This window comes from Elaeis guineensis, chromosome 4 (assembly GCF_000442705.2).
Source record: "Elaeis guineensis isolate ETL-2024a chromosome 4, EG11, whole genome shotgun sequence".
Lineage (NCBI taxonomy): Eukaryota > Viridiplantae > Streptophyta > Magnoliopsida > Arecales > Arecaceae > Elaeis > Elaeis guineensis.
Genome location: NC_025996.2, coordinates 110432814 through 110451347, shown reverse-complemented (window position 1 = coordinate 110451347; position 18534 = coordinate 110432814).

Sequence of the window (18534 nt, the reverse complement as noted above, 5' to 3'; positions counted from 1 at the left end):
AAAAATAATTTTCAAATTTGAAAGGTTTTATTTTCTGTTCACCAAATATGTTGACTCATTTCACAAACGGATCAGTATATTTCATAAACAGCAATCCTATTGCTAATTACATAACAGAAAATAACTCAATCAAAATAAATCATGAATATTCTTTTAGATCTAATCTAGCACATTCATGATAAATTTTATAATTGAACCTTTATAATTAAGTCCTTTCACTGCTTTGTCTGCATGGGATATAATCGCATTGGCACCCCTATCGCCATAGGAGAACTCCAGCGAATGGGAGGAGAGGGTCTTTAAACCCTACTTTTCTCCTATGACTAGATGACCATGGCAACCAACCCAATTAGACTACTTGCTACTTAGATCAAGTATATCTAAATATACCAATTTCAAAATTTAAATTTCAAATTTTAAATTTTAAATTTCAAATTTTGAATTTTAAATTTCAAATAAATTTCAAATTTTAAATTTCAACTTTTAGATTACTACTTAATCTATGCATGCAAATGTATATCATATTTTAGAACCTGCTCTGATATCATTTGTGAGAATTTCAGTGCAGGGGTAAAACGATAATTTTAAAACTTTTTCAAAATTATAATTTTACAGTGAAAATTATTAATTAATCTAATTAATTAATATGTATTAACCCTACACAAAGATTTAAATATGATATATATAGTATGTATTTAAATTTAAAATTTTAAATTCTCTACAGTAAATATTTTACTGTTATGTGCTCAGAACACATTACCTTCGTGCAGGTAGTCGATTGCTGCAGTCTGATCACTGTCAGGAAGGTCTGATCATCGCAATACAGCCACATAGTATGTCTGGCCTCTACAGATCATCCACATGAAGCTCCGATCAGATCGGCTCCTCACGAATGCTAGTTCTTGCAGAACCCTTTCAACGGTTGATGCTGATCGAACTTATTCGATCAGTGTCTGTCGATTCCTCAGATGCTTTGGATCATCAACAGATATGCTTGAGAGGTTGATGAAGCTCACCTTGAAGTCTGGTGGGCTCACGATACTCATAGCTCACCTTCTCACTTTTCGAACCCTAGTAGAAACCCTAGGATACACATATAAAAACCTGCACCCAGTCTCTCTTCTTTTCTTTTCTCTTCTTTTCTTTTCTTTTCTCACGTAGAAGGTCTATCTCATGCCCCCTTTTCTCTCTCAGATCAGATATTGTACATGGCCCACCTTCTCATCTTTTTAAAAATAGTGCAATACACGTCTTTTCAGCATTTTCACCATGTGAGAGGATAAAGCTAGGTGGTTGCTCACTTGAATTCAAATCGAATTTGAATTCAAATGCCAACCAACTTATCCTTATCCACTCTAGGCGTGAGAAGAGAGGGGTGTGGGCTTCTTTGTGTGTGGAGGGTTTATATGAGAAACTTTTTCTTGTGTAGAATAAGTGGTGCACAAAAGAAAGGGGTGGCGCATGGGATTTGTTGCCCATTCAAATTCAAGCATCCTTTGAATTTGAATGGCCAACCAACCTTATCATTATCCACTCAGATGGCACACACAGGTGGGGCGTGGGAAGGCTTTTGTGTGGGAGAAAATTCACGAGAACTTGTTTCTCATGAATTCAAATAAGCAAGGTGAGTGAGGTGGGCAGGGAGATAAATCAAAGGTGGTTTCAAACCTAATTGAACCAACCTTATTAAAATAGGTTAGACACAACTAGACTAGATTAAACCCAACACAATTAGGCTTAATTAGACTCAATAAAATTCTAATCAAATCAAGAATTGACTAAGTCCAATCCTTGATCAGATCAGGGATCAAACCACCTCGACGATTAGGTCAACTCTTAACCTAATCGGATCAAATCCAACTGAATCTAATTCAATTGGACTTGATCCAAAAATAATTACTCAATCAAATTGAGTTAATTAATGATCAAATCACTAATTAAATTTCTCATAAATACTCAATGCAAATTCGATGGACAATCGGGCATCAAAGTCCATCGATATGAAACCTTGATCGAAGAGTCCCAAACTAGTGGGACTCTTGATCCCGGTACCCAAAATGTATGGAACTCATGATCAGAGAATCCTGATTCTCGATCACAGAGTCCCAGATATGTAGAACTCAGAGTCCCCAAGCATTAGGACTCTTGGTCGAAGAGTCCCAGTCCATTGGGACTCTTCACCACCATCAGATCAGATAGGAACCTCTAATGTGTGTGACCCCGTAGGTTCGAACCTAAGCCGGTAGTACAAGAATCAATTTCTGTACTAATCGAAGTGACCATCTAGCAATGGTACCTGACATCTGGATAGGTTGAATAGTTGCAATCGCAACATTCAGAACCTATGCGAATATGGTTACTGTATAATTCATCCCTTTTGACCCCTGTGTTTAGGATGACTCAGGGTTAAACTGTCAACCCTGATTAGATCATCCGAATCATACTCAACTCAAACAATCCTGTGACTCCTCACTAGGACTACCCTGGCCAAAATTTTACTAAATTAAAACACGACTGTACACAGCTCCTAAACTGGAGTGGTCAATCCCATCTTGACACACGTGCCGACAAGTCAAGTACTTGACTACACCCAGCAGCCTTCCGTCACTGAATTAGAAATTCAGGTAGTCTAGTGCCTAAGTGCAGTGAGTTGCTTGCAAGTCACCATGGCGGTCTCAGGTCGGAGGGATTGTTATACCCATATCCTATCGGAGCAAATCTTGACAGCAGAAAAAGCTCTAGAGTCGGTCACGTTCAGTGCAGATGTACCCTTATATCTCATCTGTTTGCCATACCAGTGTCTCCACACTCCTTGGTTAAGAAGAAAATAACCCATATGGCACACAATGACCTATGCTTGATAAATGTTGTCATCCTTGTTAACAATGTATCTTTTGGTAGCGAATAAGTTTAAGGACTAAACGACAAATCCTCCTTTGTCGAGTCTAAATAGTCCTAAGGACTTCACCACAACATAGGAGTTCATTAGAAGATGAAATAATTTTGATGAAAAAATATCAAAATAATTTTTATTTATGTATAATTCATATACTAATACAAAAAGAAGCACAACCGTCAACAGACAGACGATTGGCTTTGGGACACTATTCCCAACAATCTCCCACTTGGCCTAAAGTCAATCGGTGCAGTATCTAATACCCATCTTCGACTTGAAGTCATCAAACTCCTTCACCATAATGGCTTTAGTGAATGGGTCAGCCAGGTTCTCCTTTCCATCGATCTTCTGAAGGTCGACGTCACTCTATCCATGATTTTCCAGATGAGATGGTAGCGGTGCAGAATATGCTTCATCCGCTAGTGTGCCTTCGGTTCCTTCACTTGAGCAATGGCTCCAGAGCTGTCACAGTAGAGCAGAACTAGACCGACAAGGAAGGGTGCTACTCCGAGCTCGATGATGAATTTTTTCAGCCACACCGCTTCTTTGGCAGCATCTGATGCAGCGACATACTCTGCCTCGCAAACTAAATCAGCCATAGTGTGCTGCTTGGAACTCTTCCAGCAGACAACCATTAAGGGTAAAAAAAATCCTGACACACTCTTGCTGTCATCATGATCAGACTGGAAACTAGAGTCTGTAAACCCTATAAGTCTCAAGTCCGATTCACCATAAACAAGCCACTGATCCTTAGCATTTCTTAAATACTTTAGGATGGTTTTAACAACCTTCCAGTGATTCTCCCCTGGATCAGATTGGTATCTACTCACTATCCCTAGTGAGTATGCCATATCTAGTCGTGTACATGTCATGGCGTACATGATAGATCCCACTGTCGAAGCATATGGAATTCTACCTATACGCTCTCTCTCTTGAGGTATTGTCGGACAATCTTTTTTCGAGAGAAAAATTTCATGCCCTATCGGTAGATAGCCTTTCTTGAAATTCTCCATGCTAAACCTTTTCAGCATAGTATCAATATACGTGGACTGGGATAAGTCAAGCAACCTTTTAGATCTATCCCTATAGATCCTCATCCCTAGGATGTAGGAAGCTTCTCCCAAATCCTTCAAGGAGAACTGTGACGACAGCCAAATCTTTATTCCTTGTAATGCAGGGACATCATTTTTGATTAAGAGAATGTCATCCACATACAATACAAGAAATACCACTACTGGACCATTAGCCCACTTATAAATGCAGGGCTCTTCTCTGTTCCTAACGAAGCCATACGTCTTAATCGTCCTATCAAAACGTATGTTCCAACTCCGGGATGCCTGCTTAAGTTCTTAAATGGACCTCTGTAGCCTGCACACCTTAGACTCATCTGTGGATGTGAACCATTCAGGTTGTATCATATACACCTCTTCGTCTAGCTCTCCGTTTAGGAAAGCTGTCTTCACATTCATCTATCAAATTTCATAGTCCAGATGGGCACCTATCGCAAGCATAATCCGAATGAATTTGAGCATTGCCACAGGAGAAAATATTTCGTCATAGTCTATACCATAACATTGACGATATCCCTTGGCAACCAGACGGGCTTTATAGGTCTCTACCTTTCCGTCTGTGCCCCTCTTCTCCTTGAAGACCCACTTACATCCTATAGGTTTTACTCCTTCGGGTGGGTCAACCAATATCCACACATCGTGACCTTCATGGACTCCATTTTGGATTTCATGGCCTCTAGCCATTTCTCAGAGTCAGTCTCTGCATTGCATCCATGTAGGTGATCGGATCTCATCATTTTCATCAAGTTCTACAGGATCGTCGTTCCGGACCAAGAAACCATAGTATCTGTCCGGTTGATGTGGTACTCTACCAGACCACCTTAAGGGTGCATGAACAATGGGCTCCGGATCTGATCTAACCAAATCCGGTTCAGGTTCAGCAACTTGTGTCGGTTTTTTCACCTGCCGAACTTTCTCAAGTTCAACCTTAGAGGCAACAGTCCCTTCACCAAGGAACTCCTTTTCCAAAAAGATTGCCTTAAGGCTGACAAACACTTTTGCTCACCATCTAGGTAGAAATTATACCCTTTGGTCTCTTTTGGGTATCCTATGAAATAACACTTGTCAGACCTAGGTCCAAGCTTGTCCGTAATTAAACATTTAACATAAGCCAGACACCACCAAACCCTAAGGTACGAGAGTACTGGCTTACGTCCTATCCATATCTCATATGGCGTTTGTTGGGAATAGTGTCTCAAAGCCAATCGTCAGCCTGTTGACGGTTGTGCTCATTTTTATATATGTACATGAATTATGAATTAATAAAAATTATTTTAGTATTTTTCATCACAAAATGTTTCATCTTCTAATGAACTCCAATGTTGTGGTGAAGTCCTTAGGACTATTTAGACTCAACAAAGGAGGATTTATCGTTTAGTTCTTAAATCTGTTTGTGACCAAATGATACGTTGTTACCAAGGATGACAATATTTATCAAGCATAGGTCATTGTGTGTCATATAGGTTGGTTGTCCTCTTAACCAATGAGTGTGGAGACACTGGTATGGCATACAGGTGAGATGTAAGGTTACATCTGCACTGAACATGACTGACTCCGAAGCTATTTCTACTGTCAAGATTTGCTCTGATAGAATATGGGTATAAATGTCCCTCCGACCTGAGACCACCACGGTGACTTGCAAGCAACTCATGCACTTAGGCACTGGACTACCTGAATTTTTAATTCAGTGATGGAAGGCTACTGGGTGTAGTCAAGTACTTGACTTATCGGTGCGTGTGTCAAGATGGGATTGACCACCCCAGTTTAGGAGCTGTGTACAGTCATGTTTCAATTTAGCAAAACCTTGGCCAGGGTAGTCCTTGTAGGAGTCACAGGACTGTTTGAGTTGAGCATGATTCGGATGATCTGATCAGGGTTGACAGTTTAACCCTGAGTCATCCTAAACACAGGGGTCAAAAGGATAAATTATACAGTAACCATATTCATGTAGGTTCTGAGTGTTGCGATTGCGACTCTTCGACCTATCCGAACATCGGTACCATTGCTAGATGGTCACTTCGATTAGTACAGGAATTGGTTCCTGTACTACCGGCTTAGGTTCGAACCTACGGGGTCACACACATTAGAGGTTCCTATCTGATCTGATGGCTGATATAGAATCCTACATGTTTGGGACTCAGTGATCGAGAATTAAGATTCTCTGATCATGAGTTCCACACATTATGGGTACCGGGGTCAAGAGTCCCACTGGTTGGGATTTTTTGATCAGAGTTACATATCGATGAATTCTGATGCTTGATTGCCCATCGAATTTGGACTCAGTATTTATGAGAGATTTAATTAGTGATTTGATCACTAATTAACTCAATTTGATTGAGTAATTATTTTTGGATCAAGTCCAATTGAATTAGATTCAGTTGGGTTTGACCCGATTAGGTTAAGAGTTGACCTAATCGTCGAGATAGTTTGGTCCCTGATTTGATAGGAGTTGGGCTTAATCAATTTTGATTTGATTAAGATTTTATTAAACTTAATTAAGTCTAATTTAGTTGGATTTAAATTAGTTTAATTGGACCTAACTTATTTGGTTCAATTAGGTTGGTTTAAATAATTAAACCACCTTGACCCAATCTCCATGCGCCACCTCACTTCCATTGCACCCATTTGAATTCATGAGAAGAAACTTCTCATGAATTTTTTTCTCACACCAAGCCCTCTCCAAGCCCCACTTTAATGTACCATATGAATGGATAATGATGATTGGTTGGCCATTCAAATTCAAAATAAAATTTGAATTTGAATGGGCAATCAATCTTTGCATCTTATCCCTTTTTTTACGCCCATTTATTACATGAGAAAAGGTTTCTCATGAAATCACTTCATACACAATTTAAGCTACGCCTCATGCCTTTAGTGGATAAGGGATGAGTTGGTGTCCATTTGAATTCAAAATTTGATTTGAATTCAAATGTGCAATTACTCATCTTTATCCTTTCTTTTGGATAAGACGTTTGACGTTGTTATAAAAGGAGGAGAAGAGTGGGGCATGCAAGAAGAAGATTTTTGGAGAAAAATTCTGGGGCGTGAGAGGTCTTGTGCATGAAAAGAAAGTCCATATCTTTCAAGAGAAAAAGAAAGAAAAGAAAGAAAAGTGGGTGCAAGATTTTGGTGAGTTTCCTAGAGTTTTAGCCTGGGGTTCGAGAAGTGAAAAAGTGAGCTACGAGTGTCGTGAGCCCACAAAATCTCAGGGAGATCTTCAACATCCTCTCAAGCACATCTGTTGATGATTCAGAGCATCCAAAGAATTGACAGACATCGATCGAAGGAGTTCGATCAGCATCGACTGTCAAAAGGGCTCTACAACGAGCTAGCACTCGTGAGGAGTCAATCAGATCGGAAGCTTCATGTGGATGATCCGCAGAGGCCAGATACATTGTGTGCTGCATCACAATGATCAGACTCTTTCGATGGTGATCAGATTGCGCGATCTACTATCCGCACAAAGGTATTGTGTTATGAACACATTACAGTAAAGTGTTTACTGTTTGAATTTGAAATTCAAATTTAAATGAATGCATGCTATATATCATATTTAGATCCTAGTATAGGATAAATTTATGTTAATTAATTAGATTAATTAATATTTTTTTACTGTAAAATTATAATTTTAAAAAAGTTTTAAAATTACCATTTTACCCCTGCACTGAATTTTCTCCACAAATGGTATCAGAGCAGGTTCTTAGATATGATATATATATTTGCATGCGTAGATTAAGTTGTAATCTAAAAGTTTAAATTTGAAATTTAAAATTCAAAATTTAAAATTCAAAATTTAAAATTTAAATTTTGAAAGTTGTTCGAAATTCAAAATTCAAAAATTTAAAATTCAAAATTCAAAATTTGAATTTTGAAATTTGAAATTCAAAATTCAAAAATTTGAAATTTTAAATTTGAAATTTGGTTGAAATTTCAAATTTGAAATTCAAAATTTAAAATTCAAAATTTAAAATTCAAAATTTGAAATTCAAAATTTGAAATTCAAAATTTGAAATTTGAAATTTGAAATTTGTTTGAAATTTGAAATTCAAAATTTAAAATTTGAAATTTAAAATTTAAAATTTAAAATTTAAAATTGGTATATTTAGATATACTTGATCCAAGTAGCAAGTAATCGAATTGGGTTGGTTGCCATGGCCGTCCGGTCATAGGAGAAAAGTAGTGTTTCAAGGCCCTCTCCTCCCATTCGATGGGGTCTCCTATGGTGGTAGGGGTGCCGCTGCAATTATATCCCATGCAGATGAAGCAGCGAAAGGAATTAAGATATAAAGGTTCAATTGTGAAATTTATCATGAATGTGTTAGATTAGATCTAAAGGAATATTCATGATTTATTTTGATTGAGTTATTTTATGTTATGTAATTAGCAATAGGATTGCTATTTATGAAATGTGCTGATCTATTTGTGAAATGAGTCAACATATTTGGTGAACAAAAAATAAAACCTTTCAAATTTAAAAATTATTTTTGAAATGCCAAACCCTGACCCATCAGCCCAAATACTTAATTAAAAGAATTAAGTGCTGTCTAGTAGGTCTAGAATTCTGAATTAAGACCTAAGACAATTGCATAAACTTGTGGGTCAATGGGTTAGATGGATTAGGTCAATAATTGGGTTAGATCTAAGGTTAGCTTAAAGAAATGGACTAAATTAGAGTAATTGGTCAAATCTAATCAAAAGTTGAATTAGATTAGGTCAAGGATACTCTAGACTCAACTCCAATAGTTGTAGTTGAATGGGTCCATGTCTTTAACTAGACCAAGATGGACTTAATTCATGGCTATACGGTGGAACCCTATTTACTAAGTTGATCAAATTAAAACTAATGAACCGGTTGGTGTCTAAGGTAAGTTTGGCAGTTTGACCAGTGGTTTTTAAGCGGGAGCTACTCGTAGTGATTCGATCTCTAACGAGTTAATGGCTTATCCCCACCACTGATCTCACTTACCTGGCTAACCTGGTGAATTAGATTTTGATTAGATCACTTAGTGATTAGGGCTCACCCATGTCATTAGGTAAATCAGTTTGACTGATTTAGGTGCTCCTAATGCCAGCTTTAATTAAATCTTTTTTAATCTGACTTGGTGAAGTCAACGGGAGGATTGAAATTGGCTGGATATTTTCTTCTCATCTATCCTTTAGTAAAATTCTCAAAAATTATTAGGTCCCTAAAAATGATTAAGTTATATTGATAACTAAGTCATAGTCTCCCATTAAGTGAGTGATAATGAGTCCATTAGTTTAATAATCATTGGAGGTCCAAAGGCCTGGTGCTTATTGACTAATGGAATTATCATTCATAATATGATAATTTGGTTTGAGTCTTTATGATGGTGGTCAGGTTGGCCGGCCAAAGTCAGGCCTGATCATTTATTGGTCCGATTCATCAAATCAAATCATGTTAATGGTTGGACCTAACCAGATCTTTTCAGTGGAGGCCAAAGCCTACTGATTAGGTTCTGGGGCAAAATCAATTACTAGAAGTTATTTAGAGAAACAACTGGTTATGAACCTGCCCATAGATGCACATGGGTTGACCAACCAAAGTTGGACTCATTTGTAGTCTGTGTGGATTCTAGTACCCACTAAAGAATTAAAGTAATTCCTCGAATTGGAGGTTGAGGCTACCAGTTCGTAAAAATACTGAGAGAAACTTTAGACAAAGTCCAAGTCTTTAGTATTTATAATTTATGTACTAATAGAGGTCTGATTTCTGTTATGCAGCTATGGCCACTACCCTATCCCTCTGATCATTATTAGATAATGACAAGCTCATGGGACCTAATTTCGATAGCTGGTATCGAAAATTAAAAATCATCCTTGAGCATGAGCAGATCCTTTATGTAGTAATGGATCCGGCACCTGAGGAGCCAGCCCCGAATGTTAGAGGGACGGTCTGAGACACTTATCAGAAGTGGTTCAACGACCGTACCACCATTCGGTGCATTATGCTGGCGGCAATGAATGATGAGTTCAGCCGCAGGTTCGAGAACACCCAGCCACAGGAGATGCTTCAAATGTTGAACGACTCCTTTGGCATGCCTGACGATGTTGAAAGGCACAAAACTAGTTGTGCCATTTTCAATACTCGGATGAGGGATGGAGCCTCAGTCACTGATCATGTACTGTACATGATCGAAATGATTGAGCGCCTAAGTAAACTGGGCTTTCCCCTGCATGAGCAGCTCGATAAGGATGCGATCCTTAATTCATTGCCCAAGTCCTTTCTCCCTTTCCTTACTCATTTTCGGATGACAAAGCCTGCAGTGAACTACCACGGCTTGTTGGGGTTGCTACAGAACTTTGAGAAGGATCACCAGCTCCATAAGGAGTCGATAAATATTGTGGGAGGATCTTCTTCTGGTCATCGACCCTTTAAGAAAGGGAAGAAGAACAAGAAGAAGAAGAATAAGAAGGTGCAACCGCATGCTGGGATGTTTGCACATTGATCAGACCAAGAAGCGTAAGTCCGACCAGAGCGAGACGGAGTGCTTCTTTTGTAAGAAGCAGGGGCACTGGAAGAGAAACTGTCCTCTATACATTGCCTCCCTAGACCCGAACAGGCCGAAGAAGAAGCAAGGTACTTATATGATAACACCTTGCAACTTTTTCATTTGTGATACTACTGCCTGGGTATTGGATATCGGAAGCCTTTATCATATTTGCAATTCGATGAAGGGTCTGTAGGTCAGTAGGAGATTTGATGAAGGCGAGAGGTTCCTGAACATTGGAAATGGAAGCAAAGTTTCAGTTCTAGCATTAGGAATCATGAACCTTGTAATCAATTCTTGAAACATAATTCTGAGTGAATGTCACTATTGTCCAAGCTTTTTATTAGATATTATTTCTGTAGGCCTTTTGGCCATGAACGGTTATCAATTTTTAATAAAAGAAAATGTTTGCAATATCATTTTGAATGGTGTTACAATGTTTGTTGGATAACTTAATAATGAAATTTACTTTCTATCACAACTTGTTAATGTGATTCAAACCTTCGGTAAACGTCTTAGAAAAGATAATGTGTCAGAAGTCTACCTTTGGCACTGTAGGCTAGGTCATATCAATAAGAACAGGATAAACAGGTTGGCTCAAGAAGGAATTCTTGAAGTAGGTGATTGTGAATCACTTCCAACCTGTGAGTCCTGTCTTCTTGATAAAATGACCAAGTCACTTTTTACTGAAAAAAGTGAGTGAGCCAGTGAACTCTTGCCTCTGGTAGATTCTGATGTATGTGGACCCATGAGCTCAAGTGTAAGAGGTGGATATTTCTACTTCATAACCTTCACAGATGACCGATCAAGGTATGGGTATGTCTATTTAATGAAGCATAAGTCGGAGTCATTTGAAATATTCAAACTATTCTGAAATGAGGTAGAAAAATAAACTGGAAAGTGTATTAAAATTCTTCGATCTGATCGAAGAGGTGAATACCTTTCCAATGATTTTCTGACATATCTTGGAGAGAATGGGATTCTCTCTCAGTGGACTCCTTCTGGAACACCACAACATAATGGTGTATCTGAAAGGAGGAATCGGACCTTGTTGGACATGGTTCGATCCATGATGGAGTTTGCTGGTCTGCCGATCTTCCTCTGGGGATATGCGCTCGAATCGGCTTGTTACCTTCTAAATAGAGTTTCGAGTAAGTCTGTAACCAAAATGCCATATGAGATATGGATAGGACGTAAGCCAGTACTCTCACATCTTAGGGTTTGGGGGTGTCCGGCTTATGTTAAATGTTTAATTACGGACAAGTTTGAACCTAGGTCTGACAAGTGTAATTTTATAGGGTATCCAAAAGAGACCAAAGGGTATTACTTCTACCTAGCTGATGAGCAAAAAGTGTTTGTCAGCCTTAAGGCAATCTTTTTGGAAAAGGAGTTTCTTGGTGAAGGGACTGTTGCCTCTAAGGTCGAACTTGATGAAGTTCGATAGGTGGAAAAATTGACACAAGTTGCTGAACCTGAACTAGATTTGATTAGATCAGATCTGGAGCCCATTGTTCAAGCACCCTTAAGGCGATCTGGTAGAGTACCATGTCAACCGGACATATACTATGGTTTCTTGATCCGGGATGACGATCCTATCAAACTTGATGAAAACGATGAGGATCCGATCACCTACATGGATGCAATGCAGAGACCCGACTCTGAGAAATGGTTAGAGGTCATGAAATCCGAAATGGAGTCCATGAAGGTCAACGATGCGTGGACATTGGTTGACCCATCCGAAGGAGTAAAACCCATAGGGTGTAAGTGGGTCTTCAAGAGGAAGAGGGGCACAGACGGAAAGGTGGAAACCTATAAAGCCCATCTAGTTGCCAAAGAATATCGTCAATGTTATGGTATAGACTATGATGAGACATTTTCTCCTGTGGCAATGCTCAAATCCATTCAGATTATACTTGCGATAGCTGCCCATCTGGACTATGAAATCTGGCAGATGGATGTGAAGACAGCTTTCCTAAATGGAGAGTTGGATGAAGAGGTGTATATGATACAACCTGAAGGATTCACATCCACTGATGAGTCTAAGGTGTGCAGACCACAGAGGTCCATTTATGAACTTAAGCAGGCATCCCGGAGTTGGAACATATGTTTTGATAGGACGATCAAGACGTATGGCTTCGTTAAGAATGGAGAAGAGCCCTGCATTTATAAGTGGGCTAATGGTCCAGTAGTAGTATTTCTTGTATTGTATGTGGATGACATTCTCTTAATCGGAAATGATGTCCCTGCATTACAGAGAATAAAGATTTGACTGTCGTCACAGTTCTCCATGAAAGATCTGGGAGAAGCTTCCTACATCCTAGGGATGAGGATCTATAGGGATAGATCTAAAAGGTTGCTTGGTTTATCTCAGTCCACGTACATTGATACTATGCTGAAGAGGTTTAGCATGGAGAATTCCAAGAAAGGCTATCTTCCGATAGGCTATGGAATTTCTCTCTCGAAGAAGGATTGTCTGACAACACCTCAAGAGAGAGAGCATATGGGTAGGATTCCATATGCTTCGACAGTGGGATCTATCATGTATGCCATGACATGTACACGACCAGATGTGGCATACTCACTAGGGGTAGTGAGTAGATACCAATCTAATCCAGGAGAGAATCACTGGAAGGTTGTTAAAACCATTCTGAAGTATTTAAGAAATACTAAGGACCAGTGGCTTGTTTATGGTGAATCGGACTTAAGACTTATAGGGTTTACAGACTCTAGTTTCCAGTCTGATCACGATGACAACAAAAGTGTATCGAGATTTATTTTTACCCTTAATGGTGGGGCTATCTACTGGAAAAGTTCTAAGTAGCACACAGTGGCTGATTTAGTTTGTGAGGTGGAGTATGTCGCCGCATCAGATGCTGCCAAAGAAGTGATGTGGTTGAGGAAATTCATCACCGAGCTCGGAGTAGCACCCTCCCTTGTTGGTCCAGTTCTGCTCTACTGTGACAACTCTGGAGCCATTGCTCAGGCGAAGGAACCAAAGGCACACCAGCGGACGAAGCATATTCTGTGTCGCTACCATCTCATCCGAGAAATTGTGGATCGAGGTGACGTCGATCTTCAGAAGATCGACGGAAAGGAGAACCTGGCCGACCCATTCACTAAAGCCATTGCGGTGAAGGAGTTCGACAATTACAAGTCGAAGATGGGTATTAGATATTGCATCGATTGGCTTTAGATCAAGTGGGAGATTGTTGGGAATAGTGTACCAAAGCTAATCGTCAGCCTGTTGACGGTTGTGCTCATTTTTGTATATGTACATGAATTATGAATTAATAAAAATTATTTGATATTTTTCATCATAAAATATTTCATTTTCTAATGAACTCTTATGTTGTGGTGAAGTTCTTAGGACTATTTAAACTTGACAAAAGAAGATTTGTCATTTAGTCCTTAAATCTGTTTGCGACCAAATGATACGTTGTTACCAAGGATGACAACATTTATCAAGCATAGGTCGTTGTGTGTCATATAGGTTGGTTGTCCTCTTAACCAATGAGTGTGGAGACACTGGTATGGCATACAGGTGAGATGTAAGGGTACATTTGCACTGAACGTGACTGACTTCGGAGCTATTTCTGCTGTCAAGATTTGCTCTGATGGAATATAGTATTGTTGGGTATAAAATACCCTCGGCTGAAGTTCTCGATGGGATCGACCCTCGCAAGTCTTTTCTGACTTTCGACTACTGTTGGTGAACTCCCGTCGCTCCGCCCGGACTCCTATGGGAGCCGGGCTCCGTCACCGACTTCAACTGCTGATAAGCTCCGTCCGGACTCCTACGGGAGTCGGACTTCGCACCTGACTCCTACTGCTGGAAAGACTCCGCCTGGACTCCTACGGGAGCCGGGCTCCATCCATAACTTTTGCTGTAAGGAAGACTCCGCCCGGACTCCAACGGGAGCTGGACTCTGCCTACGACCCCAACTGCAAGTAGACTGCGTCCGGACCTCTACGGGAGTCGGACTCCGTCTTCTATTCCGACTGCGAGAAGACCTCGCCCAAACTCCTGCGGGTACTAGACCTCGCTACCGTCTCCAACCAAACTTCGGCCGACAAGTCTGGACCCCCTGACAGGCCGTATAACGGCCACGATTCTGCTCCACTCCCTGCGGCGGACCTTGCGTAGCTCCATTACCCCTGACAAGCCGTATTAACGGCCACGATTCTGCTCCACTCCCTGCGGCGGACCCTGCGTAGGTCCATTACCCCCTGACAGGCCGTATTAACGGCCACGATTCTGCTCCGCTCCCGACGGTGGATTCTGTGCGATCCCACCACTCCCTGACAAGTCACGACAGTGGACGCCGCTCCACTCCCCGTAACTGATTCTACGTGGCGAGCCACAGTGATAGCCACGATCCCGCTCCACTACCCTCCGCAATAAATTCCTCCTGACTCTGGGCGGCCCATGACCAGACGATTATAGGCGTCACTGTCAATTTGTTGCCCCTTCCGTCTATAAAAGGGGAACTCCAGATACGTTATTCTATAAGCTCCATTTTACTATCTCAAAACTCTGCTGAAATTACCGTTCGAGCACTCCATTCTTGTTGAGGTAGAGAACTGACTTGAGCGTCGGAGGGTCTTGCCGGAGCAACCCCACCTCCGGTTGAGACTTCTTTTGCAGGTCCCGACGGCGACCGCGACTCCCTCGACTCCAGCTTCTCCGGCACGGGTGGATTTTTGCACTAACAGGATTGGCACTAGAAGGAGGGTTGAACCTTCGCGGTACCCTTGTTCTTAAAGGAGTGCTCAACGGGGCCACCTCCGGCCATCTTCTCCGACACCCGCTTCTCCTCCCCCCCCGCTCGCTGGGTCCTCGCCCGGTTTCTTCTCGCGAAGCATCCGCACGGCTACCCGCGATCTCCGTAGCCATATCTCGGGCCCCAGTCCCGCCTCTGGTTTCCCGAGCCCTGCATCCTCCGGTAATGGTCCCCGGCATGGAGTGGCCGGACAATCGGCCTCCGATGGATTTCGCCAACACTGTCTCGGGGGGATCCCGGCAGGAAGCAACCAATGCACCACCCATACCCCCTAAGCGGCAAAAGACTGAAGAGCCCATAACCTTCACTGAAGAAGATGCTCAGGGAGTCCAATTCTCTCATAACGATGCGGTCGTAGTTTTCATGAATATAGCAAATTACGATGTCCGTCGCATTCTCGTCGACAATGGAAGCTCGGCCGACATCTTGTTCTACGATGCCTTTTCAAGAATATCCATCCTCGACGGCCATTTGAGATCGATTAGCTCCCCTCTGGTAGGGTTTATCGACGATGCTGTTTCGACGGAAGGAATGATAACTTTGACTGTGGTCGCAGGTCGATATCCAAGGCAATCCAGGGCTCTGGTGAATTTCTTGGTGGTGAAGGTGCTGTCAGCCTACAATGCAATCCTCGGCCGACCTGGCCTCAATGCTCTCCGAGCCGTCGTGTCAACCTACCATTTGAAGCTGAAATTCCCCACCAGCCAGGGGATCGAAGAGGTCTGGGGAGACCAAGCCCTGGCCAGGCACTGCTACAGCATAGCCTTGCAAGGAAGCGACCAATCTGACCCCTGTCCCGTCGATGGATTGGATGCACGCGATGACCTCACCGAAGAGAGGGGCTCCCCAATTGAAGATCTGGTACCAATCCCTTTGAACGACGGAAACGCGGAGCATGTAGCGATGATCGGCTCCAACCTGGAGGAGGAGGTGCGGACGCGTCTCATTGATTTTCTATGAAGGAATGCGGACGTTTTCGCTTGGGTTCCAGCAGATATGCCAGGGATTGACACGAAGTCATGGAGCATCGCCTGGCCGTCGATCCAAAGTATCGACCGACGAAAGAAAAAATCTGAAGTCATGCATCGGAGAGGCAGAAGGCGATAGCCGAAGAAGTGGATAAGCTCCTTAAAGCCAGATTCATTAAGGAAGTCAATTATCCTGATTGGATTTCCAACATTGTCCTAGTCAAAAAAGCAAACGGCAAGTGAAGGATGTGCATAGACTTCAAAAAGCTGAATAAGGCCTGTCCAAAGGACAGCTACCCCCTTCCTAGAATCAATCAACTGGTGGACGCGACCTCGGGGCATGAGCTCCTCACCTTCATGGATGCATTCTCCGGCTACAATTAAATCAGAATGGCACTGGAAGATGAAGAAAAGACCACTTTCATCACTAATCATGGCCTTTACTGTTACAGGGTCATGCCTTTCGGCCTCAAAAATGTGGACGCAACCTACCAACGATTGGTGAACAAAATCTTCAAGGAGCAGATCGACCGTAACATGGAGGTCTACGTGGATGATATGCTTGTAAAAAGCAAATCTTCCAAAGATCACGTCACCGACCTCGAGGAGACCTTCGACGCTCTCCGAAAATATAGAATGAAGCTGAACCCAACTAAATGTGCTTTCGGGGTAACCTCGGGAAGGTTCCTAGGCTTCATGGTGTCGGGGCACGGGATCGAGGCCAATCCAAAGAAAATTCATGCCATCCAGGAGATGGCCGCCCCAAAGTCGATAAAAGAGGTTCAGCACCTCACGGGGAGGATAGCGGCCCTGAATCGCTTCATCGCAAGGTCGACCGAGCGGTGCTTACCCTTCTTTCAAACCCTCAAGCAGCCCAAGAACTTTTGTTGGACCTCTGAGTGCCAACAGGCATTCGAGGAGCTAAGGAGCTACCTCATCTCACCCCCGTTGTTGGCAAAGCCGGAGCCTGGGGAGGAACTATTTTTATACCTGGCGGTCTCTCCCATGGCTCTCGCAGCCGTCCTTGTCAAAGAAGAGGCGAAGGTCCAGTGGCCGATCTACTATGTCAGCCATGCTTTGAGGGACGCCGAGACCAGGTACACCAAATTAGAAAAACTGACTTACGCCTTGTTGATCGCAGCACGGAGGCTCCGGCCCTACTTTCAAGGACACACCGTGACGCTGCTCACTGATCAACCGATCAAGGCGATTTTGCACCGGGCGGATGCCTCTGGGAGGATGGCGAAGTGGGCGATCGAGCTCACAAAATTCGACATCAACTATCGACCCAGGCCAGCAGTGAAGGCCCAAATACTGGTAGATTTTATAATGGAGTGTACTATCCCAAAGGAGGCTGAACTTGAACAAAGCGAAATTGACGACTTGAAGTCCCGACCTGACTCCCCCGAAGAAGAAGCGGATCCCTCTGATCGCTTTTGGGCCCTCTATGTGGATGGGTCTTCCAACATGTCAGGTGCGGGTGTAGGCCTAATCTTGGTTAGTCCGGAGGGAATCGTCGTGGAGTACGCTCTGCATTTTGAGTTCCCGCAACAAACAATGGAGCAGAATATGAAGCTCTGATTGCAGGACTAAGGGTCGCCAAAGAGCTGGGAATGACCAGCTCTGGATCTACAGCGACTCTCAACTAGTAGTGGGACAAGTCAGTGAAAGTTACGAAGCACGGGAGGACAATATGACCAAATACCTTGAAAGGGTAAAGGAGCTCGTCCCTGCCTTTAGCAGCTTCAACATCAAACAGATCCCAAGATTGGAAAATACCAGGGCTGACCTTCTCTCCAAGCTGGTAATGCTGGCTCCGACCGAACTGCCCAAGGACGTTCTCTTTGAAGTTCTAAAGCGCCCGAGTACAGAAGAGTCGCGGCCCGTGATGGAGATTGACTACGAACCTAGCTGGGTCGACCCCCTAATAATCTATCTCAGAGATGGAGTTCTCCCCTAAGATGCGAAAGAAGCTCGGAAACTCCAGAACCAAGCCTCCCGGTACATCCTTTATGAGGGCAAATTGCACAAGAGATCATACTCCTTGCCCCTCTTAAAATACCTCCGACCTTCGGAGGCTGATTACGCCTTGTGGGAAGTGCATGAAGGAATCTGCGGAAACCATTTGGGGGCTAGATCTTTATCCCACAAGTTGCTCCGCCAAGGGTATTACTGGCCGACGATGCATCATGATTCGATCGAATATGTCAGAAAGTGTGATCGATGCCAGAGATATGCCAACGTCCAGAGATAGCCTGCCATCGAGCTCACACCCTTGAGTGCCCCATGACCTTTTGCGCAGTGGGGGAT